Source organism: Bombus affinis, chromosome 3, assembly GCF_024516045.1.
Source record: "Bombus affinis isolate iyBomAffi1 chromosome 3, iyBomAffi1.2, whole genome shotgun sequence".
Classification (NCBI taxonomy): Eukaryota; Metazoa; Arthropoda; class Insecta; order Hymenoptera; family Apidae; genus Bombus; species Bombus affinis.
In genome coordinates this window covers 14594663-14622512 of record NC_066346.1, presented here as the reverse complement: position 1 = coordinate 14622512, position 27850 = coordinate 14594663, and the positions used below count along the sequence as shown (strand labels likewise).

At 35.8% G+C, this 27850-nt stretch overlaps 1 protein-coding gene and 2 long non-coding RNA genes across 4 annotated transcripts in view; 1 reads left to right on the top strand and 2 right to left on the bottom strand.

Annotated features, from left to right (window-relative positions):
* Positions 1-27850, top strand: part of LOC126914796 (A disintegrin and metalloproteinase with thrombospondin motifs 3-like) — a 76474-nt gene that overhangs the window by 8515 nt on the left and 40109 nt on the right. The gene's annotated exons all lie outside the window — the stretch shown is intronic.
* LOC126914928 (uncharacterized) lies at positions 19224-21535 on the bottom strand. Its single transcript, XR_007709948.1, has 2 exons — positions 21455-21535; positions 19224-19336 (listed from the first exon to the last, which is right to left on the bottom strand). It is a non-coding gene; the product is annotated as an uncharacterized LOC126914928 (long non-coding RNA).
* LOC126914831 (uncharacterized) lies at positions 21611-22989 on the bottom strand. Its single transcript, XR_007709841.1, has 3 exons — positions 22790-22989; positions 21844-22166; positions 21611-21765 (listed from the first exon to the last, which is right to left on the bottom strand). It is a non-coding gene; the product is annotated as an uncharacterized LOC126914831 (long non-coding RNA).

The following is a 27850-nucleotide window of genomic DNA, read 5'->3' as shown; positions in this document are numbered from 1 at the left end:
GGATATTTAGAATAATATCTACAAATTATTTAGAAATGCATAAAAATCCACGGTTTGTTTAATCGTATAGATACATACATAGATAGGTTGAAGGTTTATTTTGAAAATTCATTAGAAACCTAAGAAGTGAATTTATGAACTGCACAGGCGGATAAGTTTGAACGCGAGGAAGAGTGTGGTTCTTGAGTTCGATGATTTTTCCAAGTAACAGTCTTAATTCACGTGCGAATGTTAAATTGGAAATCTTTTAAGCTTTACGCAAATTATACACACGGTTTACACAATAAATATTTATAGAGGTGAAAATAATCTTTAAAACAATCCTTCGTATTAAAACCAAATATTTGAGTAATTCTTAAGGCGAAGATCGCGTATACAAACATTGAATATATTACATAGAGGAAACGTTGCAGAGTAACGTAAAATAATGTTCGTGATACAATTAAAGGCCGCGCTTAAACTAACAGTTCGATCGGGAAAATTCATTACCTTTTAAAAATTCAAATCCAATTAAACAGAATCCAACGAAATTGAATTTCCGCTTAAAAATCTTGTACAAGCCTTTAAAAATCAACGTATGTACCTACTTGTCGCTCTACAAATCCTCGCCGCTATAAATTTCCCTGTCTTAAAAGAAGTAGAAGATACAAACTATATAAACCACATAATTTTTATCGCTTTATATCACGTTGCTATTGTTGAGGTTATTCGGTATATAAAGAGAGAAAAACGCGTGGATAAAGTGTAAGATACAAAGTATATATTTGACTTGATAATGAAATACAGGAATACAATTTGAGCTGGTCCAGATCCGCACGCTAGCAGTGTTACTTTATGACTGAAAAACCCCGAAGCCAACGTCGCCTGTCTACAGTTTATGGTCTGCCTCCCTGCTATTCTTTTGTCTATGTGCTGTCGATGGCTTCAGCGCTTGAGAAAGCTAAAAAGACCAGATGTGGAGTTTTCCTAGAAGTGGTGACCACTTCAACAGCTATAATACGTTTTATATCACGCGTAATATAGTTTCGTAATATAGTAATATAGTTTCTCAGCCACAGTGGCGTTACAAGGGCGAGACCATACGTGTCCTAATGGCGTTGTTTCGTTGATATTGTCACGTAAAATAAAAAGCAGGAGGCTCGAACGAAAAGAAAAAATTAAGATAACAAAAAAACAAGAGAATTTATTTCTGAATTTACACTGACTGCGATTTTGTTCTGAGCTCCAGCCGTGACTTTCCAAGACTGAAACTCTTACAATTTGACTTTCGGTAACATCTGTTTCTTCTTTGTTTGTCATCCCTCAATATCCCCACTACCCTGTAGGCGTACGTGACCGTTGTCACACTTCTAGGACATTCGGTGGAAGGACCGTTAGGATACAGATGACTCATTAGGCACTTCGGCGATATACATTGTCGCCAAGGCCGCCACATCTCTATCTCCATTATCGGTCCATCGGATTTGAAGTATGCCGGTCGTGACATACCCCCCAGTTTAGATTGATCTTGGTCCTCTAAGATCGTAGTAGAATTGGTTGGATTTGTTTATAAATCGTAATTCCTATCCTGTGAATTTAAGACAACTAACCAAGGGTATTGTTACTAGTGCTAGGGTCAGCATTATCCTGGAAAAAGTACGTTTTCAATCGGTTACCATGTATCTTTTTCTTAATATTGTCGATAGATATAATGTAGTAAGGAGTTTTCACATCATTGATTCTATAGGGTCCTAACCATTCAATGTCCAACTTATCTCTTTTATGGTCATTGTGAATTAAAACAAAGTCTCCTTTCCTAAACACGGTCTGAGTTTTAACAATCTTTCTTTCTTGGTCTCGCTTGTAGCGTTGCTTATTTTGAATAAGTGTTTTGTGAGCTGTTTCCCAATATTTATTTAACTGTTTTTGCCAAAGTGAGTACATATCGTCATAGGTAAATGTGGGGAATTTGGATATTGCGGAAGGTAAGTTCGCTTTTCGCCCAAAAGTCAATTCGAAGGGGGAGAATCCTGTTCCTCCATGTTTTGCAGTGTTGTATCCTAAACAAATGAAATTAAGTACTTCGCCCCATTCTTTGTCATTGTCGTGTAACGCAGTACGAATTAAATCTTTAACCGAGGCATGTGTTCTTTCGAGGAATCCGTTACTCTGTGGGTGAAATGAAGTTGTTTTGACGTGTTTAATTTTAAAGGCCTCTTCAAATTTCGTCATTAAATCGCTAACAAAATTTTGTCCTTGATCTGTCAGAATCGTCTTTTGTGCCGAAAATATGTAAATATAGTGCTCAATGAGCGCGTTAATTATAGATTCAGTTCGTTGCGTTTTAAGGGGAACAAGGATTAGATATTTCGTAAGTTCGTCGTGAATTGAAAGTATATATTGATTTCCGCGTTTGGTTTTCGTCATCGGTCCTATGATGTCCATAGCGATTTTGTCGTTAGGGTGAAGTGGTGTGTCTGAGATCTGTGGGGACTCTTTGGGTCTGATACGTGTTAGTTTCTCCTTTTGACATGTGTCGCATGTCTTCACGAAGTTTTCTACTCTTTCAAAAAGGCCGGGGATTTTGAACTTATCCTTAATCCGTTGATACGTTTTCTGTATCCCTAAATGTCCTACAGTGTCGTTATGGTTTTCCTTTATTGCTTGTAGTATTTCGCTTTCGTCTAGTTTTAAGATGGGGTTGGGCGCATAAGTAATTTCCTTGTATGTGTCGTTAAAATATATTAGCATGAGTTTAATCTGTGTTTTCTCTAATTCAGTGAAATCGTTATTTCCTATGCCGATTTTTGTTGTATTTTTAAGAATTTTGTAAAGTTTTCTGATCCAAAGTGTCTCGTCGTATTCTCCTAAATCGTTTCGAGTTAATTGGTAAAATGTTTGATCATTCGGTTTAATTTCTATGAGTTTCGGGTTTTCGTTGTTGTTTTTCCATTCGTTGAATGAATTAGTGTGATCAATTAATAGGTCGAGATTAACTATTTCGTTGCGAGTTACCGCGTGAACCCTAGATAAGGTGTCTGCAGCTGTATTATCTTTACCCTTTGTGTATTCGATTTCATAGTTATATTCTTCGAGTCTAAGTCTCCAACGAATCAGTTGACTAGAGAGGTCTTTGCAATTGTGTAGCCACTTAAGGGCTTGGTGGTCGGTTCGAATAATGAAGCGTCGTCCTAACAAGTATTGCCTAAGTCTTTTCACGGCCCATACGATGGCCAAGAGTTCCTTTTCTGTCGTGGTATAGTTTCGTTCGGGTGGGTTTAGTGTCCTTGAAATGTAACAGCAAGGATGACCGTCTTGTGACAGTATTGCTCCTAGTCCTTCGTTACTTGCGTCGGTGGTTAGGGTAAAGGTTTTGTTAAAGTCCGGATAAGCTAGTATTGGGGAATTACAGAGTTTGTCCTTTAAAGTATCAAAGCTAGTCTGGTGTTTGTCAGTCCAATGGAATGGTGTGTCCTTTTTTGTTAAGTCTGTAAGGCTTTTCGCGATTTTAGAAAAATTCCGAATAAATTTGCGGTAATAACCTGCTAAACCTATGAATGATTTAACGTCCGTGGCATTGCGGGGTAATCGAAAGTTTTTTACAGCGTCTAATTTCTTGGAGTCTGGTTTAACTCCTTCGGCTGAAACTACGTGGGCTAAGTATTCTAGTTCCGGTTTTACGAATTCGCACTTATCCGGTTGCAATTTAAGTCCTAATTCTCTGAGTCTCTGAAATACTATCGCGAGGTTTTCATTATGTTCGTGAATCGTTTTTCCGAATATCACTATGTCGTCCAAATAAACAAGGCAATATTTTCCTACAAGTCCAGTTAAGGCTCTGTCCATTAATCTTTGAAAAGTAGCGGGTGCGTTTTTAAGACCGAATGGCATTCGATTGAAATGAAAGTGGCCTTGCGGTGTCGAAAAAGCGGTATATTGTTTGGATTCTCGTTCATTGGAATTTGATGAAATCCTGAGGATAAATCAAGCGCCGAAAAGAATTTCGCGTTTCCTAGTTGTGTCAAAATGACGTCTATGTCAGGTAAAGGATAAGCGTCTTGTTCCGTGAGTTCATTTAGTTTCCTAAAATCAATGACTATCCTCCATTTCTGTTTTCCTGAGGCGTCTAATTTTTTCGGAACTACCCATACCGGAGAGTTATAAGGGGAATCGGATTCTTCTATGATATTTTTCTTTAACATGTCTTCTATTTGTCGCGAAATTTCGCCTCGATGACATTCCGGTGGTCTATACGATCGTGTGTTAATGATTTTATCTTTGGTTAATGAAATTGTGTGCTGGGTTAAATTAGTACAGGGCAAAAGGTCGGTTTCTAAATTAAAGATGTCAACGTAGTGGAGAATAATCTTTTCTATGGATTCGCGGATTGGCTTTTCAATGTGATCTGTTCTCACTAGGCTTTTTAGTTTTGATACGTTGGAAACATCATGAAAATTTTGAATATTACTAGAAATTTCAATGTTTTGCTCACCAGTGTTGATAAAACATACTTTAGTTGGTTTGCCTTCCAGATAGATTGTTTGAACTCTGTTTTCTCCAGGAGTTAATTGTATTGGTTTCTGAAATAAAATGGTTTTGTCATTTAGTCGGATTCTGTCATTGGATATTGGATAGTTATACTTCCCTAAACATGGTAGCCCACTGATTCCGTCTTCGATGATTGGGAAGTTGTCCGGTACTATGTGAAAGATGTGGTCTTGTCCAAAAATTCGTTTCGTTACGTATTCGTTCGTTTCGTATTTGTCACGTCCCATAGAAAATTTTTGTCTAGGCCCTATTTGTATCGCGTTGACAGTTTTGTTACGTTTCACTAGGTTTATCCCTGCTCCTGTGTCGACCAGAAATACTCGCTCTGTGGTTCGGGTTGACAAAGGTATTGTGAGTAATCTTCCCGTGGTGAGGTTGACTCGCGTCGTTTCGCGCGGCTCGTCTATACTCTGGTTCGATGTTACTTCTCGTGTTTCGTCCCTTTCTTGGACTGCTTGAATTCTTGCGGGTGGTCGGTCGTACTGGCTCGGTTGTAGAAAATTTTGGCATTTGTTGGCCATGTGTCCCAGCTTTCCGCATTTGAAACACTTCATTTGCGCGCGTTCAGCGGGTGGCCTATTCTCTACTCGGTCAAATGTGGTAGGTTTCTGAGCTACTAGTGCTTTAGGCGATCTAGATAGTGTATTAGATCGTCTTACCTGCATTGATTGATTGTTGAGGCGATTACTAGCGATTACATATTCGAAACTTTCCATCTTTGCATTTCTTTTCTGTCTCCCCTTTCTCACGAATACTTGAATACATGATTTTTTCAAATGCAATAAAAAAAAAAAAATAAAAAAAAATGCTAATTCGTATATTACAAAACTTCACAAAAATAATCGTAAGAATCTGTTCTATTTTTTCTCGTATATTTCCTTGTTTGGAAAAAGGAATAATTTATGACTTGTAATTTGTAAAATTACGCTAATAATATCAGTTTATTTGTACAAGATGGCCACCATACACATATTTGTCACATTAGAAAATATAGACCTAACCAAACAGGAATATTACACATTACAAGTTAACGTACATATATGTCGGAGATGAAAGAACACCGGAACCTTCCCTTTGGAACTTTGGGAAGACCCCTAGTATTGTAATTTAGATTTCACCATAGCCGTATTAAGAAACTGTTGTCATTCGATCCGACTGTATTTATTTGAGATTTATGATAGTGAGCTCGGGCTCGAGGCGACAATCAGTCGCCGAACGTAGCCGCGGTCAAAGGGATGAACGTTTTGTCTAACAAAGGCATGAAGTAACTCTATAGCTCTCCTTAAAAGAAATACTTGGGACAGGGCACGACGGTAAACATTTCAACGATTTCTGTCCCGTGGCTCGCCACACGCAGACTTTGTCCTTCGAGTAAGACGATTGTCAGATGCCAACGCATCTTCACAGTATATGTTTAGCTGGGCGAGGACCCGCTACGAATATTAAATTTCAATTACACAAAGTCTCTCAAATAGACAAATGGCCTGTGCCCCAACTACGGGAAGGTAAGAGAAATCTATCCTTCCACGAACGACGCTTCTCGCTAGCAACTTTCCCCAAGGACAGCTAATATCTTTCTCTAACCACCAACATGGAAATTGACCAATTAACAGCAACGTCAATTTCCCTCACCCTTCGAACGAAGATTTTTCTCCGCGAATCCGATGATCTCGTGCCCTTAGGCACACCCATCATAGTTTTCTTCGACAGCGTCACCGCGACGGAGAGTCACTCTCTAGTGCGATCTCATCAGTAATCGACCTGTCTTTCGTATACGTAATAATTGCCCCTTTCTCTAACGTACAGTGTAACTTAGACGCTAACGAAGGGTAAAGTTCGTCATCCCGTTGACCGCGGATTCGTTATTGAGCCTAGGATCATTGTCATCAGCTTCTCGAGTATTTAATTATCGCGATTACTTGTCCAATTCCATCATAGTCATATTTGCACTAGTAAATATCTCCTCTATTGCACAATGATCACGTCTAGTGCCAATAGGGATTCGTTTCACGCCTTTAACCCTAACTCTAATCTTAACGCCGACCCGACATCAGAAGTGGGATCAGTGCCGATTATAACAGTGTTAGAACTTACGACCATAGTGCGCGAGTAATTCAGTCGCTAGTGCAAAATCGAGTGTGAAACCTAACAAGTTTTCGCTACCACGTTTTAACCCTTAAAATCGCACGTTCCGACCCCGCTGCATGGGGCGCAGCTGTCAACCTGATTATGAAAGGAAACCATAATTTCAATAACGAGTGGCGAGTCGACTTCTACGTACTGGAAGCATCATTGGGTAGATCAAGTCATCTGGGTGAGTCGTTTCCATTTTACTCCGATTCGGGAGCCGAGCGTTCACTAATTAAAGAGTCCGTGGCCTCGAGATTTCTGGCAAAAGAATGACTGACATATTGGTAATGCGAGGAGTAGGAAATACCTGTATTAAACATACGCCTCCCATTTGTTCATCGTGTGTATTAATGATTTTTACATCGAAGATAATTTCTCATGTCCTTGCTGATAGTTATCTAAAATATGATATCGCGATTAGTTGCGGAACTCTAAGTCTGGGTTTTGACGTAACATGTACACAAAATAGCCTCGCTATGTGTAAAACGAAAATAATTAATGTCTGTAATGAAACCACTGCAAACGAGATCGTCGTTAATGAAGTTGACGCTGATGTACATGGTAATAATAAAAGTCGATCAATTTCGCTTCTCGACAAATTCAAAGATTCATTCGTTACGGGTTTCCTACGTATTCGCGTAAATGCAGGCCGGTTAGAAATACGATTAACTGATCCTAACACCACCGTAGGAGGAAGTCCTTATAGACTTAGCGAGGAGGAGCGGAGAGCGGTACGTGAGAAAATAAGCGTTCTAATTAAAGCAAAGATTATAAGGCCTAGTAATTCGCCATTAGCGAGCCGTAACTCGTGAAGAAAAAAAAAACGGCTCAGATAGATTACGAATGGATCCCCGAGATCTAAATCAAAGTATCGTCACGGATCGGTACCCTTTACTCCTTATTGCGGATCAAGTCGCGAGATTGCAAGAGGCGAGATATTTTATTAGCCTGGATATGGCCAGCGGGTTTCACCAAATTCCTATTTATCCTAATTCAGCGGAGTATACAGCGTTCGTTACGACAGACAATATGAGTAGATGACGATGCCGTTTGAACTGAAAAAAATTGCACCGTCCGTTTTTCGGAGGGCCATTCGCAAGGCCCTAGGCGACCTCGCTCATTCGTACGTTGTTATTTATTTCGATAACGTTCTAATTATTGCCGACTCGATAGATCAAGCTTTAGGAAGATTGAACACAGTATTAGATATCCTCGTAAAAGCAGGATTCTCTGTTAACTTTGCGAAATGTTCTTTTCTAAAAACATCGGTGCTCTATTTGAGATATGTAATTCATAACGAAGAAGTTCGTCCCAACCCGGGTAAAATACACACCTTAAGTTCTTTACCTGTGCCAACGGCCGTCACACAGTTCAGGCAGTTCATAGGGTTAGCTTCGTACTTCCGAAAGTTCATCCCTAAATTCTCACAGGTGATGAAACCCCTGTATGCGCTCATCTCAGATAACAGAAATATAACTTGGACAGATAGGCACGAGAAAATAAAACAGGGAGTTTCCGCCCTGATCGACGCGCCGGTGTTAATGATATTCGACCCCAATTATCCGATAGAACTACATACTGACGCTAGCTCGGAGAGTTACGGGGCGATTTCGACGCATCAAGTTGAAGGTAAAGGCAAAGTAATAGAGTATTACAGCAAAAGAACTACCCTCGCGGAATCTAGGTATAATTCCTACGAACTAGAGACGATAGCAGTCGTAAACGCAGTCGAGCATTTCCGTCACTATCTACATGGAGGGGAATTTCTTGTCGTCGCGGATTGCAACTCGTCGAAAGCGTCGAGTAATAGAGTACATTTAAATGACAGGGACCATAGGTGATGGGCCTACTTGCAGACTTTTGTTTTTATGACATTTTGTACCTGGAAAGTAAACGGACGGCCTACGTAGATTTCTTCTTGCGAAACCCCGTAGACTTAGACCACCGTAAAATTGATAAAATTGGGGAGAAAGAAATCAATCTGGCCGAAATATCGGAAGACTGGCTACTAGCCGAACAACGTCGTGATTCTCAAACCTTGGAAGTCGTCAAGGAATTGCAAAACGATGAGCTCGCGGAAGACACCGCGAATATATACGAATTACGGTCCGGTACTCTTTACCGTAGGATACAAAGAAAAGACAGGACTCTCTGTTTACCTATAGTCCTAAGAGGTTTTAGATAGTCTGTTATTAACCATGTGCACCAGTCAATTATGCACTTAGGTTGGGAGAAAACGCTCGAGAAACTATACGAGTATTACTGGTTCGAAGGGATGGCGAAGTACGTTCGCCGATTCATTGAGAACTGTCATGCTTGTCAAGTTTCGAAAGCTAGTTCAGGTAAGATACAAGCCGAACTACATCCTATACCTAAGACCAGCATACCCTGGCATACGGTCCACATGGACATAACAGGCAAGTTGAGTGGTAAAAGCGATTCAAAGGAGTACGTCATTGTTTTGATCAACGTGCTCACTAAATTCGTATACCTGCATCATAATCGTAAGATAGATTCCCGTAACACCATTAAAGCGCTTAAATCCGCTATATTTTTATTCGGAAGTCCCTGCCGATAATAGCAGATCAGGAAAGATGTTCTAAGGGTAAAGAATTTCGAGAATTCTGCGAAAGCAAACGAATTAAAGTTCGCTTGATAGCGACCGGTGCTAGTAGAGCCAATAGACAGGTAGAGCGTGTTATGCGTACATTGAAAATATGTTCACGGTAGTAGAGACGACCGGGCGGTCATGGCAAGACGCGATTGGGGAGATACAATTGGCCCTGAATTGCACCACCAACCGCGTGACTAAGGCGAGCCCACTGGAACTACTAATCGGTAGGACAGCAAGACCGTACGACTTGTTGCTACCTGATAGCGTTGAAGAAAGAGGAATAGACATCTCCGATGTAAGACAACAGGCGACAAAAAAATATAGCAAGTAGCGCCAAACACGACAAAGAAAGATTCGATAACACCAAAGCTAAAGTGGTTAGGTTTAATGTCGGTGATTTCGTATTGCGCAAAATCGAGGAAAGAAACCAAATCAAGTTAGATCCAAAATTTAGGGGCCCATTCGTAATAGCAGAGATTTTGGAAGGGGTTAGATATACTTTAAAGATATTAGACGGCAAACGATCGTATAAATACAGTCATGACAGATTAAGAAAAATGCCGAATAGTTGCGTTCCTGCTGAGTTGGACGTCTGTAGTGATGACAATGGCAGTGACAATGACGATATCACTACACCGATCTCAGAGGATCATTAACACTATGACCATGACATGTAACACAGTGTTTCCACACACAAGCCTAGTGTTACCATACACTAGCACACAAGCCTAGTGCGACCACACACTAGCATTCGATATTTCCACACAAGCCTAGTGCGACCACACACTAGCATTCGATATTCCCACATAAGCCTAGTGTGACCACACACTAGCATTCAGTGTCTCCATACACGCCTATTACATCAATGCACTCGTGTTCAGTGTCTCCATACACTGCACTCGCATTCAGTGTCTCCATACACGCCTATTACACCAATGCACTCGTGTTCAGTGTCTCCATACACTGCACTCGCATTCAGTGTCTCCATACACGCCTATTACATCAATGCACTCGTGTTCAGTGTCTCCATACACGCCTATTACATCAATGCACTCGTGTTCAGTGTCTCCATACACTGCACTCGCATTCAGTGTCTCCATACACGCCTATTACATAAATGCACTCGTGTTCAGTGTCTCCATACACTGCACTCGCATTCAGTGTCTCCATACACGCCTATTACATCAATGCACCCGTGTCCAGTGTCCCCATACACTGCACTCGCATTCAGTGTCTCCATACACACCTATTACGTCAATGCACCCGCACTCAGTGCCTCCACACACGCCCAGTGCGGTAATATGATCCAACAAACTGAGACTCGTCCGTGTACGAAATCGAAAATGATCTGTCATGTCATTACGGTCTGACTGGTAACTCACAAAATGCAACTGGCGCTTTGAATACCAATCATAATGCTACTGACTTTTGTGTTTTTTTTTTCTTCCCTACTTTATCATTGAACGTCCGATCGAAATTTTTGTTGTTAACCTGGGCCCTTGACCTATTTGGACAGTTAGTTAAACCATAAATAAACTAGTGTAATATAATTTAGCTAAACTATAAAGGAGTAAAATATTAGTCATATCAAGTCTAATGTTGGGAGAACCCAATATTTTAGATCCACCCGAGGACGTGTGATAGTCAGAATGGCCGTGTCGGAGATGAAAGAACACCGGAACATTCCCTTTGGAACTTTGGGAAGACCCCTAGTATTGTAATTTAGATTTCACCATAGCCGTATTAAGAAACTGTTGTCATTCGATCCGACTGTATTTATTTGAGATTTATGATAGTGAGCTCGGGCTCGAGGCGACAATCAGTCGCCGAACGTAGCCGCGGTCAAAGGGATGAACGTTTTGTCTAACAAAGGCATGAAGTAATTCTATAGCTCTCCTTAAAAGAAATACTTGGGACAGGGCAAGACGGTAAACATTTCAACGATTTCTGTCCCGTGGCTCGCCACACGCAGACTTTGTCCTTCGGGTAAGACGATTGCCAGATGCCAACGCATCTTCACAGTATATGTTTAGCTGGGCGAGGACCCGCTACGAATATTAAATTTCAATTACACAAAGTCTCTCAAATAGACAAATGGCCTGTGCCCCAACTACGGGAAGATAAGAGAAATCTATCCTTCCACGAACGACGCTTCTCGCTAGCAACTTTCCCCAAGGACAGCTAATATCTTTCTCTAACCACCAACATGGAAATTGACCAATTAACAGCAACGTCAATTTCCCTCACCCTTCGAACGAAGACTTTTCTCCGCGAATCCGATGATCTCGTGCCCTTAGGCACACCCATCATAGTATTCTTCGACAGCGTCACCGCGACGGAGAGTCACTCTCTAGTGCGATCTCATCAGTAATCGACCTGTCTTTCGTATACGTAATAATTGCCCCTTTCTCTAACGTACAGTGTAACTTAGACGCTAACGAAGGGTAAAGTTCGTCATCCCGTTGACCGCGGATTCGTTATTGAGCCTAGGATCATTGTCATTAGCTTCTCGAGTATTTAATTATCGCGATTACTTGTCCAATTCCATCATTGTCATATTTGCACTAGTAAATATCTCCTCTATTGCACAATGATCACGTCTAGCGCCAATAGGGATTCGTTTCACGCCTTTAACCCTAACTCTAATCTTAACGCCGACGCGACATATATATGTAGTATCTATTTACAAGTATCGCAGATTACCTCTTGAAAAGTAAGAAAACATAAAGACTAAAGTAAAGTTGTAAATCTAAACTACAGTTCAAGTTATACGAGGCATGCAAAGCTTCTCTTGAAACGTTAGGTGCGTACTTCGATATACAATATAAAGAAACATAGCCCGCGAGAAAAGCTATATAATACATACCATACAGATCCCTCGCCATAACTTTGTCAATATGCTCAACGAAATCGGTAATTTCGGCGCCACCACTCAAACGCCGTTTCTCTCGCTTTGGATAATTGAATTAAATCCAGATCGTCCATGTTTACAGCGAAGCAACACGTGATACCGCCAAAAGTGCTTTCCATCCCCTCACATAACTGACATCGGCCGTCCGTGGATCCAACGGAAGGATCTTGAACGTTGGAGAATGCGTAACGCTGATTGGCTATTGAGCTCGGGGGTCGATCGTAGAAGCGGACGCCGGGTCGCAACGAGCCTCACAGTACCACTTCGACTGTGAACGCGATAGGAATTGGATCGTCTATTTTACAAAGCTCCTTTATCTTTTGCAACAATTACATTCGAATGTCTTTTCAAGCGCTAACGACATAATCGACGTTTGGTAAGCGATTAGTAACTGCGAATTCGTAGAATTCGTGGATAATTCTCGAGCTGTTTCGTGCGTACGCGATATTAAGTGGCACGCAAACAGGTGCACCTATTCGCGTAGCGCAAGAAATGTATCACGGAGGTCGTTCGAATTCGGGTGCACGATCTATGCCTATAACTGTGCAGTAGGGCATACTCTTCTCGACCACTTGTCTGGCGCCAACCACCACTATTGTCTCGCGAAGGCCAAGCTGTAAATCTTCGTTGCTTATACCGTTTTCTTGGTGAGTGTTAATTTTTTACTTATTCGATGGTATAATAATACCGTTATTACGAGGTAAAAGTTTTTGTATGTGTGATTTCTTGATTGAAGAGACGCTATCATTATTAAAAGTTTGAATATCCCGCCACTAGCGAGGGAAACATAATACAGAATGATTCTTTCATTTGCTTACATTCGATTTGTTAATTTTACTCCTATTCTCCTTTTTAATTCGTAATTTAATTGTGAGGACATATGCTATGGAGCAATTTTTGTTACTTTTAGCATCGTTGCTTTATTTGTTAAGACTGTTGAGCAATACGATCGTTTACTTTATTTACTGCCTTGTTTGCTATTATTCTACTTTTAAAGACAGGTATTTTGGAAATATAAACTTCTACATATTGGTATAATATTGATATACTTGAGATAAGCTCGTTTATGCTGTTACTGTTTAGGATCGTTTATTCATTAAAGTTATTGTAATCATATGACAACGAGAACTAGTGTAAAATATATAAAATGTATAGTTCTATTTTAATAATCAATTTTTAGTGCCTTTAGCGAAACGAATTGATTCGTATTAAAAATGTCGTTTAGTGAATAGGAAAATAGGACACTGAAGGTTTAACTAATTTAAAAGGATTTAGTTATTGAAGATAGTACTTGCTGAGCAAATGGATCGCGAAGTTGTCATAATGCTACAAATGATACACGCTTGTTAAATGAAAATCCATCGACTTTTCATTTTTCCATTTGTTTAAGAAATATGTTGTCCTATTAGTTTATTCCATTAATATTTATAATGATATATGCAAACAAAAGTGTATAAATAATAATATGCAAATAATTTTTTAACTTAAATGTCACTTATTTAATGTTTTATAGAATGCTATAAGTATACTACTGATAAGATTAATTAATCGAGAACGGAATTAATGCTGTTTACTGTAATCAGAAAGAAAATGGATTAAGGAGCGAGAAGATTTCGAACGTAGCGAAATTATTTGTTGATTGAATATCTCCTCCAACCCGACAAGCAATGCGGGTTATTACAAGTAGTTTTTACTTAATTTCCAATTAGTTATCGTATCTATAAGGTGTGGTCAAAGTTTTGGTACATAAATTTAGCTTGCATCGTATTGTACCGATTTATTTATATATCCTTTTTTATATGATTTATGTTATTGAGTTAGGATTATATTAAATTATTAATAAAATGAAAGAAAAATGGAAATTAAAATTAAATAAAATAGAATTGCATTAAATAAGAAATAGAAATAAAGTTGAACTAAAGCAAATTCAATTAAATTATTTCTTTTTACTTGCCTATGGGATTCTGGGATTATTAAAGTTCCTATTACGTACTCGTATTCTCGCTAATTCTTAAAATGAATTGACTATGAAATGAATGAGACTATTTCTCCGATTATATTAAATAGGCAATATCAATTACGTGTAATTGAATACATTATTCGAACGTTTTCTACAGAACTCTTGTTATTAATACATTATGGAAAATTTGAAACCAATTCGATATATATATATAGAGGTTGCAATGCATTTATTGCAAACATATGCTTAACGAAAAATTAGTATACAACATTAGTAGTAGTCTCAAACATACAATTAATTGCAGTAAATGTCCTGCGACTCTTACATACATTGTCATACTCGTTTGAAATTGTAATAATACGTTAATCTTGTCACAGTATCGATAGGATATCAAGATATTCTTAATAATATGTCCACAAGGAGTTTGCAGGGATATTCAAATATTTTCGCGAACCACTGTAATTCAGCACAAGAGCAGAAAATTCCAGATTTTTTAGTTCTCGATCAGAGTGAATGTTTATACAAGTAACATTCGCTATCTGTGTCCATATTTACCGAACATTTCTATTAAACCTGCGCCAAGCTCGTAGAATGCCTCAGGTCGTATATGAGATGTCAGTTTTATCAAACGAAACGGGACCAGCTCCGTCTTACGTTTTCGATTAATTTTTTTCAAGATTTTGCTCTTGCATAATTAAATAATTTGAAAATTTATAATAATATGTATATATAGAAATTTAATAGAAACAAATAGCAGGTGGACTTGTTAGATCGTCAGAAAATTATAGATTGTTATGTTTATGTATCGTTCGTATGACACGCTGTAAAAGTAAGAAACGATAATTATAAATTTATCGAAATATATTTATTATAAAGAGAAAAGAGAAAATGGCAGGGAAATATAGAGGAAAATTTGTTCGTAGGACGCTTCGTATTCAAGAGATTCCAAGATTGAAAATTTGCCTACCAAGTATACTTGAACTTGGCTCATTACGTGATAAATTAAAAAAATGTATTCGATGATATACATTTGATTTGTATAAATCGGTTTCGTTCGACAACTTAAATTCGAATATACAGGATTCTTTATTTTCGAGAAGATCGCGTTTGAAAATTTACCAAGCGTACTAGAACATGGCTAATTCTGGACCGAAGAGGAGTAAACAATCGACAGGACGCTATTCTACGTGTGAAAATAAACTGAGAATGTGGAACAAAATTTATTCGCAAGACGCATTGTTTTCAAGAAAAATACATTTTTTTAATTTATCACGTAATGAGCCAAGTTCAAGTATACTTGGTAGGCAAATTTTCAATCTTGGAATCTCTTGAATACGAAGCGTCCTACGAACAAATTTTCCTCTATATTTCCCTGCCATTTTCTCTTTTCTCTTTATAATAAATATATTTCGATAAATTTATAATTATCGTTTCTTACTTTTACAGCGTGTCATACGAACGATACATAAACATAACAATCTATAATTTTCTGACGATCTAACAAGTCCACCTGCTATTTGTTTCTATTAAATTTCTATATATACATATTATTATAAATTTTCAAATTATTTAATTATGCAAGAGCAAAATCTTGAAAAAAATTAATCGAAAACGTAAGACGGAGCTGGTCCCGTTTCGTTTGATAAAACTGACATCTCATATACGACCTGAGGCATTCTACGAGCTTGGCGCAGGTTTAATAGAAATGTTCGGTAAATATGGACACAGATAGCGAATGTTACTTGTATAAACATTCACTCTGATCGAGAACTAAAAAATCTGGAATTTTCTGCTCTTGTGCTGAATTACAGTGGTTCGCGAAAATATTTGAATATCCCTGCAAACTCCTTGTGGACATATTATTAAGAATATCTTGATATCCTATCGATACTGTGACAAGATTAACGTATTATTACAATTTCAAACGAGTATGACAATGTATGTAAGAGTCGCAGGACATTTACTGCAATTAATTGTATGTTTGAGACTACTACTAATGTTGTATACTAATTTTTCGTTAAGCATATGTTTGCAATAAATGCATTGCAACCTCTATATATATATATCGAATTGGTTTCAAATTTTCCATAATGTATTAATAACAAGAGTTCTGTAGAAAACGTTCGAATAATGTATTCAATTACACGTAATTGATATTGCCTATTTAATATAATCGGAGAAATAGTCTCATTCATTTCATAGTCAATTCATTTTAAGAATTAGCGAGAATACGAGTACGTAATAGGAACTTTAATAATCCCAGAATCCCATAGGCAAGTAAAAAGAAATAATTTAATTGAATTTGCTTTAGTTCAACTTTATTTCTATTTCTTATTTAATGCAATTCTATTTTATTTAATTTTAATTTCCATTTTTCTTTCATTTTATTAATAATTTAATATAATCCTAACTCAATAACATAAATCATATAAAAAAGGATATATAAATAAATCGGTACAATACGATGCAAGCTAAATTTATGTACCAAAACTTTGACCACACCTTATAGATACGATAACTAATTGGAAATTAAGTAAAAACTACTTGTAATAACCCGCATTGCTTGTCGGGTTGGAGGAGATATTCAATCAACAAATAGTTTCGCTACGTTCGAAATCTTCTCGCTCCTTAATCCATTTTCTTTCTGATTACAGTAAACAGCATTAATTCCGTTCTCGATTAATTAATCTTATCAGTAGTATACTTATAGCATTCTATAAAACATTAAATAAGTGACATTTAAGTTAAAAAATTATTTGCATATTATTATTTATACACTTTTGTTTGCATATATCATTATAAATATTAATGGAATAAACTAATAGGACAACATATTTCTTAAACAAATGGAAAAATGAAAAGTCGATGGATTTTCATTTAACAAGCGTGTATCATTTGTAGCATTATGACAACTTCGCGATCCATTTGCTCAGCAAGTACTATCTTCAATAACTAAATCCTTTTAAATTAGTTAAACCTTCAGTGTCCTATTTTCCTATTCACTAAACGACATTTTTAATACGAATCAATTCGTTTCGCTAAAGGCACTAAAAATTGATTATTAAAATAGAACTATACATTTTATATATTTTACACTAGTTCTCGTTGTCATATGATTACAATAACTTTAATGAATAAACGATCCTAAACAGTAACAGCATAAACGAGCTTATCTCAAGTATATCAATATTATACCAATATGTAGAAGTTTATATTTCCAAAATACCTGTCTTTAAAAGTAGAATAATAGCAAACAAGGCAGTAAATAAAGTAAACGATCGTATTGCTCAACAGTCTTAACAAATAAAGCAACGATGCTAAAAGTAACAAAAATTGCTCCATAGCATATGTCCTCACAATTAAATTACGAATTAAAAAGGAGAATAGGAGTAAAATTAACAAATCGAATGTAAGCAAATGAAAGAATCATTCTGTATTATGTTTCCCTCGCTAGTGGCGGGATATTCAAACTTTTAATAATGATAGCGTCTCTTCAATCAAGAAATCACACATACAAAAACTTTTACCTCGTAATAACGGTATTATTATACCATCGAATAAGTAAAAAATTAACACTCACCAAGAAAACGGTATAAGCAACGAAGATTTACAGCTTGGCCTTCGCGAGACAATAGTGGTGGTTGGCGCCAGACAAGTGGTCGAGAAGAGTATGCCCTACTGCACAGTCATAGGCATAGATCGTGCACCCGAATTCGAACGACCTCCGTGATACATTTCTTGCGCTACGCGAATAGGTGCACCTGTTTGCGTGCCACTTAATATCGCGTACGCACGAAACAGCTCGAGAATTATCCACGAATTCTACGAATTCGCAGTTACTAATCGCTTACCAAACGTCGATTATGTCGTTAGCGCTTGAAAAGACATTCGAATGTAATTGTTGCAAAAGATAAAGGAGCTTTGTAAAATAGACGATCCAATTCCTATCGCGTTCACAGTCGAAGTGGTACTGTGAGGCTCGTTGCGACCCGGCGTCCCCTTCTACGATCGACCCCCGAGCTCAATAGCCAATCAGCGTTACGCATTCTCCAACGTTCAAAATCCTTCCGTTGGATCCACGGACGGCCGATGTCAGTTATGTGAGGGGGTGGAAAGCACTTTTGGCGGTATCACGTGTTGCTTCGCTGTAAACATGGACGATCTGGATTTAATTCAATTATCCAAAGCGAGAGAAACGGCGTTTGAGTGGTGGCGCGAAAATTACCGATTTCGTTGCGCATATTGACAAAGTTATGGCGAGGGATCTGTATGGTATGTACTATATAGCTTTTCTCGCGGGCTATGTTTCTTTATATTGTATATCGAAGTACGCACCTAGCGTTTCAAGAGAAGCTTTGCATGCCTTGTATAACTTGAACTGTAGTTTAGATTTACAACTTTACTTTAGTCTTTATGTTTTCTTACTTTTCAAGAGGTAATCTGCGATACTTGTAAATAGATACTACACATATATGTACGTTAACTTGTAATGTGTAATATTCCTGTTTGGTTAGGTCTATATTTTCTAATGTGACAAATATGTGTATGGTGGCCATCTTGTACAAGTAAACTGATATTATTAGCGTAATTTTACAAATTACAAGTCATAAATTATTCCTTTTTCCAAACAAGGAAATATACGAGAAAAAATAGAACAGATTCTTACGATTATTTTTGTGAAGTTTTGAAAAAATCATGTATTTAAGTATTCACGAGAAAGGGGAGACAGAAAAGAAATGCAAGGATGGAAGGTTTCGAATATGTAAAACGTAGTGAAATCCGTAAATGATTTCATGACTGCTCTTGAACATTTCTTACAAACAAACGAGTCATCTCATACTTTCCTACAGGAGAAGTACATATTCATCAGAAAAAATTCCATTGATGTTGTCTATGAATGCTTATGCATCCAGCGAAGTCTGTGATTATTTTCTTTATCTGGAAACATACGTTATAGTTTTGAAGTTATAGTTTTACATTATTTGTTCACAATCGTTATAAAAAGACCGGAAATGTATTCAGGTCACGCACATGCTTTACTGCTTTATACGTACCATCGATGTTAAAAAACAACTCGCACCGAAAGGATTAATATAATTTTTATTTAAATTTTTTATTTCGTATTCATAAACGAAAACTGTGTTGTGTTGTTTGTCCGCAAATATGTAAAACGATTCCATTATATTATAAAGTTCTGAAAATCGATAATTTTCGTTATACATTTCGTTAGTTAAAATAGTTAAATGACTTTCCAGAAACAAATCATGCTTCATGGACATTTTGAGCTTAGTTAACGTAAAAGTTAAACCTTGTTCTGTAATTAGTTAAGTTACATGAAATTAAATGGATTTCAAGTAGCTGGTATGTAAATGATACTTAAACTAACATGTAATGCTTAAATCGTAAAATAAATATACATCTAAAATCAGTTAAATTTAGGGAATCAATATCGATAAACGCGAAACTATAAATAACATCTTTAAGTCAAAGATTATTTGAAAGAATTTCAATTTCACTTCAAACTTGAAAGGATATTTCAGATCAAGTAAATAACAAATTTATACCGGTATAGTGATCGCATGTTTCTTGAATTCAAACAATTTGTGTAATCGGTACGAGAATGTATGCAATATGGGATATTAAAGAGAATCGCATTAGGCATTATTGCACCATGTACGTCATAAATCGTCGATGAAAGCTCTGAAGCGGGCAAAAAAGTTTATAGCTTCGATAAATAAACTGTTCTTTGTAAATGATAGGTTAAAAAGTAGGTAATCAGCATTAATATCAATAGGATATTCCATCGAATAATTTTAAGGATCTTTGTATTATAACATATCCTTTAGATAAAAGATAATTGTTAGTTTTATAACGAAGAATCCACAAGTGTTTCTACAGTAACAAAGTAATTAACGTTTCCTTAAGGGACTAATTCTTGTTACAGATTTCTTTCACCTTCATCTTTGAAACTATTCATAAATTATATTTATATCTTTCAAAAAATCACATCCTAATCCTTAATAATGCTCACAGTTTTGTAGTATTTAATATCTTTTGATTTATTCGAGATTTCTTCAAATCTAATACAGAATTCAAAATGTTTCACGTATTTATTATAGTCTATAGATTATGCTTACAGACTTGGTTCATGTATGTACGTATGTGTATTATACATTATTGTATTTAAGAATTTATATGATCGTCCCATGAAATACCTCTAGTCTGTAGGAAACAGTCTGTTGCTACTATGGTTTAGATGAAAGAATATTATGACATGTCGTTTAACTGTATGATACCATCTATTAATGTACCAACGATGACTTTAATGACAGTCTAATAGATATTGCGCTACAACTTTTATCGACGTGACTTATTTCTATGATGCACTTCGACAAGCTGATTTCAGCCAAATCAAGTCAAACGAAGTTTCTTATGTTTAATATTCATATAAACTTACTATGCATGTACGTAGTTTGTTTCAATAGCATCTACGTACTTTAAGAAACTAGTTGATGACGTTGTTTCAATAACACAATCATAGTGGTTTTTAGAATAATCATGATTCGAACGCAGACTATTAGGGGATGATATGTTTTAAGAACAAAAATTATAGTTTTCCCTTCTAAAACATGAGATTGAGATTGAAATAATTTTGAAAGAAGAGCGAAATAATTTTAATTCTTTAACCATTTAACTCTACCTTAATAACAAAATACAAGAACGTGTTAAGTATACATTATTACTAATTTAATTATTTATATCACTAATAAACAATATTCTTAATTCGCAATTCTTATATCATTGAACTATACTATTAATGAAATGATTTTATATAACTTGCAATTCAATGGAATAAAAACATGAATGAAATATTTAAACATACCTACGTACATAGATTTCCAATAATTTTACGTAACTTTATGAATTAAAACGTTATAATATATTTTGCATATATATACGGTATATATCTGTTACATTTATCAAAAATGATTCTTGTTCAATTACATTCGCCACTTATATCGCGGAAGCGTAAAATTATTTCAAACAATATGAAAATAATTTATCGTGAAAAATATTTTACGTATTGTTTCTCGTTTTTATCGTAAATTAAGCACGTTCCCATTTCTTGCCATAAGAAATAATGGATAATCGATAACAATAGCGTAACGAAAGTAAAAATTATTGTTCATTCACGTTTTGAACGTAATTTTATCAGCTGTACTTTTTCAGCTACTTTGATTTTACTTAATTTCAAAGAACATATTTAAATAATAGCTGGCTTAACGTATGAAATATAACGTCGAAATATTACCGCGACTGTCTTGAACAGATTTCCGCCTGTAGATGACTTTAAACGTTTCCGTATCTCGTAATTTGCGAGAAACGAATCTCACATACATTTCTACGAGACCTTGCTCTGTCCACCTTGCAGTTCTTTCCTTGATTGACTTTCAAATTTCCCCCTGGATTCTAGGCTGTTTCTGTCATATAGAGTGAAGAGTTCGCTGGCCCTCGAAGCAAAGAGACAAGCACATAGAAAGTCTGCCTTTGGGGTTGGAAGTAAGCATAATTTACGATACGATGATCTAATCCCTTCATCACGCTTGGAATATACATGGTTGCCTGTAAAAGGACGCAGTTTTATATTCAGCAAGTTGCAAAGAAAAGATCTATGTCATTTTGTGATCTTATAGTACTCACTCGAGAGAAAAGGAAATTTTAATCAACGTTATATAATATTGATGAAATCCAATTGCTGGGTCAAGAAGAAGAGAAAAATATCCTCCGCCATTGATAAGAAATATTTCATTTGACTTTCTGTTTTAATATACTGCGGGCACGAGAAAATATTTGCGCGTGTCCATATTTTCCAATGAACCGTTTTCCTATCAGCTTTTATATTTCAAATCAAATCCTTATAATCGTATGAAAGTACCATTAAATAATACCAAGTTTAATACATGTATCATGTATTTATATTCATATTATTTAAATACCTTTCGTAGTCACTGTATAACTGCCATCTATGGATAACACATAATTCTCTATTTTTTCCTTCTGTAGCCGATATTGCACGACATGCATTATTTATTGATTTGTACGTGTGTCCACAATAGGTAGATTTCTCTCTATGTGTATTCATAAAAAAAATTCGTTGAATTCAAATCAGATGATGGAGGAGATTATTTTATTGGACACGTTTATTCTATCTATTCTATCGAGGGTTCGATTTAAACGTTCGATTTAAATGTTAAATAAAAAGTACGGTATATCAAATAAATAGGATTAATTTTTGGATCTACGCTTATCAGATATTTTATACTTCTCTCATTAAACATGTACTACAAATTTACGAAGTTTTAGATTACTTCCTTGTAACATTCTCTCTCTCTCTCTCTCTCTCTCTCTATATATATATATATATATATATATATATTTGTATATATATATAAATATACAAATATGTACATATATATAAGATCGTAATCCGGGGATAATTCAGGGATCTATTCTGTAGTCTGAAAATCGAGTTTTTATTATGGAGTAAATGATAAAATACAAAAATAAACAACAATTAATATGCGTCTATAACAATAAATAATAATTATATAAACGGGAAATAAAAAGTCTTTAGTACAATGTTTACCTGAAAATCGAGAATCGATTTTCAACGTCCTGAGCTACCGATCTTTCTTCTTCAGTCTTTAAAATTTTAAATAACTATTCTGTAACCTTGTCTGTCTCTAATGTAACTCTCTGTCCGTCCGTTCGCGAAAAATTTGCTTCTTAAAATGGTCGTCCATAAAACAAAAGAAGGTCTGTCCGTGAAACACAGCCTGTCGTGCTACCCGTCAAACAAAAAGAATCCCTATCCTACATGAACTCTAGGGAGTTTATACCGCCCCTCGAATGGGGAGTGGAACAGATTCCCTTCAGATCCCCGATTACCGTTATCCACTTCATATATGGAGTTTGAAATCCTTCTTAGAATTATGAAAGGTCCTTTCCTAATTTCTTCCAGCTTATTTCTATTCATTTTTTTTCCGTTATGGGTGAAGACCATATCACCGATTTTAAATTCGTGTTCTCTTCTTTTTTTATCGTATTTTTGTTTGTTAATTTCGAAATTTCTTGTTGAGTTTTTGAATGCTTCTTCTCTGTCTCTTTTTAGGTTTATCTTATTCTCCATTATTTCCTTAGGGACGATTTCAATCATTTTTCCATTCAGTAAATGATTTGGGGCAAACCCCGTTACACTGTGTCTGGTGTTATTGTTTTCTTCTACGCTTTCTTCTGTGATTTTTGTCCAGTTTCTCTTATTTTTGTCTGAATTACATCTGATCCTGTTTACTAATGTTTGATTTACCCTTTTGTTCAGTCCATTGGAGGATGGGCAGTCTGTCGAGGTGAAAATTAATTTAATGTTCCTTTTCCTCGTATACTCTTGAATTTCTTTGGATGTCATTACTGGGTATCGGTCTGCAAGGATAATTTTTATGCAATCAGTTTCTCCTGTCGAGTCTATAAGTTTTATGATATCTTCTGTGTGTTGTGTTTTCGATGTGGACATAAAAACAGCCCTTGAAAAATGATCGATGAGTATGTGCATGTATTTCTTTGGTGAGTTGTTATTGGGTGAAATCGACCTGGGAAATTCAGTGCTTCATAAATCATACAAGGTTGTTTCTTGGGCAGTGGTTCTGGCTTTCTGTCCAATCTTGCGTTACTCCCTTGTGTTTTTCTTCCCTTCGTCTGATATTGCCCCAAGAATCCGATTAAGCCATTTGTTGATTGTACTGTTTCTTTATCGATTTTATCTTGAATGTGTATGGGTAATCCAATAACAATTAGATTTATCCCTGTCTCTTCAGAAGTCTTCCTCCTTACTTCCAATATTAATCATTCCTTTTTTATGGCATATTCAGTGAATGAACCTGAAATGTATTTAAAGTTATAAGCGTATCGTACTGCAGACCAACCTTTATTGCCAGAAGCTTTTTGAACTGCCACCTTCCAATTTTCCCAGTTGTATTCTTCATCCTTCGGCAGATTTGTCTGGTACCATTCTGATGCTGTTTTTCCCAGATATTTCTTCAAATTCTTGATCCTTTTTTCATCAGTTTGGATTTCGTATTTTTCGTATTCGGTTTCATACTCATATTAGAGTATGGAAGGGATGCGTATGTGAAATATGAATATTTCATACTCCAATCTGTGGCTTTTTGCGTTCCATCAAATTGTTTTATGACAAAGTCTGTTCCTTCTCTCTCATGCATGTTTTGTTTCTGGAAGATTTCTAATAATGTTTCTGTTTGAAGATTGGGCTTTTCGATTTCGGTCTTTATTTTCCTTGTGGGGATGATCTCCGATTCTTCTAAGTAAATATCTCGAAACACGAAGTTTAAACTTGTACCGATGTATGACGCTGCCGTTGCGTCATCCATCGTGAGTGCAATGTTTCTGTAATGGCTTACCTTGGTTAAGTTGTTTGCGGCTTTCTTCACTATCGATAAACTGAATAACCGCGGACGATGATCTCTTGCTTGATATTCTGGAGGAAAGACATCACATACTTCATCTTCTGGTTTTCTTATGGATTCTTATGAATTCTATTTTCTCCCTCTTGCGTTCTCGTTCACGGCGATACGTAGCTTCACTTCTAACGGCATGGCGTAGTGAAAATCGATTTGTAAGATGGTAATTTGGTGATAATTCAGGGATCGATTCTGTAGTCTGAAAATCGAGTTTTTATTATGAAGTAAATAATAAAATACAAAAATAAACGACAATTAATATGCGTTTATAACAATAAATAACAATAATTATATAAACGGGAAATAACAAGTCTTTAGTACAATGTTTACCTGAAAATTGAGAATCGATTTTCAACGTCCTGAGCTACCGATCTTTCTTCTTCAGTCTTTAAAATCTTAAATAACTATTCCGTAACCTTGTTTGTCTCTAATGTAACTCTCTATCCGTCCGCTCGGGAAAAACGTGCTTCTTAAAATGGTCGTCCGTAAAACAAGGGAAGATCGGTCTGTCCGTGAAACACAGCCTGTCGTGCTACCCGCGAAACAAAAAGAATCCCTATCCTACATGAAATCTAGGGATCTTGCATATATATATGTATCCTTTTAAAATTCTAAAAAATTATACAGATTCATAAAAATATAGTTAAAGACTTTGTAATATAGCGGTTTTTAAATAAATATATATAGTTTTTAAATAAATGTTAAATTTCTTCCGACTATTCGTATCACATTACGATTATGCTCTTTTAGTTCTATAGCTTACGAAGTTAGTTTAGAAGTCGAGGCTTACCTCACAGGCTTACACAAAAGTATTGGTTGAAGTTTTCCTATCAAAAAAAAAAAAGTAAAAAAAAAGGAAAAAGTTGTAATCGCTTTAATCCGCAGGTTGTAGTTAACACGTTTGTGTTTCGATTTAAAAGTTAATTCAATTAATCCATAATATCGAAATGTTGCTAACTGTTATTTTATATTTTTTTTATATTATTTGATATTTAATCGTTTGATGAATACCATAGATATCTGATATTTAATCATTTAGATGAATTTCATAGATATGTAATATTTCATCGTTAGATGCGTTCCATCAAAGTTTAATATTCATCCGCCCACGTTCTCTAAGGGAAGATTTCATATAAACTAATATTCATAACGTTTTAAGACATTTATAAAATAATTACGTAACACTTTATGTTAATTTGGAAATTTAAATAAATTAGAGAATTATCAACACCATTCGTTGTTATAACGATGCTTAATAACTCGGAATACAAACAGCTTTCAAGTAATCGGATAAAATTTATCATGCTGCTAAAGTAAAAGTATGATTTATACAAGGTAAAATCTCCTTTGTAAGTAGTGTGATGCTCGTAATGTCAGGCACACGAAGTATACGCGCATATTATATCACGTAATTTCAGCTTTATTCCATCTCTTAATCGCTTGGTTTGAAGAAGCCGTAAGTAACAAGCGAAGCCATAGCGTAAAATAGTTTTATTAAACTTGTAAACAAATATAAGAAATATAGTCGTAGTATCCAACTGCAAGTTCAAATGCGAAAAATAACGTTCGGGAAAATTTGTGACATGGTGAGAAATTTTATACTCATATCCTAAATTGATAACATATATATTATTTGTAGAAAATTATATTTATTTGTATATATGTAAACATAATATCTATTAATGAAAAAGTTAATTAAGAAATATTCTATTATTATTACTATTCGTATCAATTATTTTTCATTTAATAAAAAACTAGTGTACACCAACTCATGTTCATTCTACTGATCTTATTTTTACGGTTCGAAATATATATATCGAATTTCGATTTTCCATCGTGTTTCGCTTATGATTCGTAAATATTAATTAGCATGCGATTAATTGGTGTTATAATTCAGAATGTTCGATATTCATTTACATTTATATTACTTTCACGTTATAGTTAAATATTTAACGTTGGTTAAATATTTTATTATTTGAAAGACTTGTGTCTATACTTCATATGCGACAAAAATTGAGAATTATTCACGTTTTTTAATTTAACGATCCTACTTTTATTTCAATTAAATCTCGATTCTTAAACTTTCATTTATTCGCGTCAAAATTAAATCCTAAGCTTCAATCCTACGCTTCCCTATGTAAAAACCTTTTAATCCTTATTTTTCGAATAGTTTGCGAGAATTTATCTTCGCGCAAGAATTAACGCCACTCAAGTACTAATTGATTCCATCTCCAGAGCGCTTAAGTGACATTCGATTGTCGCTTGAGTAGTTCTTATCCTCGCTGTAAAATACGACAGAATTTCGATTCCTCGATCATTAATTACATTATGAGACTACTTTCTCACGCTTTTCCATTCCACGCCGTGATTCCGCTCGCCTAACTACTCTTTCGTTATAGCGCCGATCAGACTTTCAACAAGGTCACGATTAATCTCGATAATGAAATTTCCATCACTATCGCAATAAAAAAGATTATTCTACGTTAAGCTATATCTTCTTTTTTTAATTGACAGAATGCATCGATACGTTGATCGCCACGTGAATTTTATAGATTTTGGCCAATAGATCGAATAGAAACACAGAGTGTGATTCTACGTGAAAGATAAGAAAGATAGGAAAAACACCTGGTATGATTTATTACAATTAATTTTTTTTCATCCGAGGATCGAAATTGAGGATTTAACCGGTGTACTGAAATTTTTACAAATTTTATTCCACATTTTCCACTCGGTTTTTCACGTAGAATCAGTAATTGCTCGCTTCTGCCGCAATATTTTTCAGCCCATTTACATTATTAAAAGAAACGTTTTACTTTTCCAAGGTATTGTATTACATTCGCGCACTCTTCTCCGACAACGTTACCTAATTCCTTCATATCGTCGGAAATTCCTTGGCCCGTGAGATTTAGCCTATTTTAGCGATCCTGGGAAATTCAATGAATAACAGTCGATTCGATCGATACGAGGAATTTTAAAGTTCGTTCCTCGGTATTCGTGTAATTTCATTATTCGCGTTTCATTCGTTGGGAACTTGCGTTAATTTGTTCGCCAACTGGAGGTTGCATAAGTCCGTCGATTTTTATTTCCACGAACTGTTAAAATAGGATAAAATTTTGTTGCCATAAATTGTATTTAACGTCTTTAGCGGAGTTATCAACCACGAGCTATTGTAT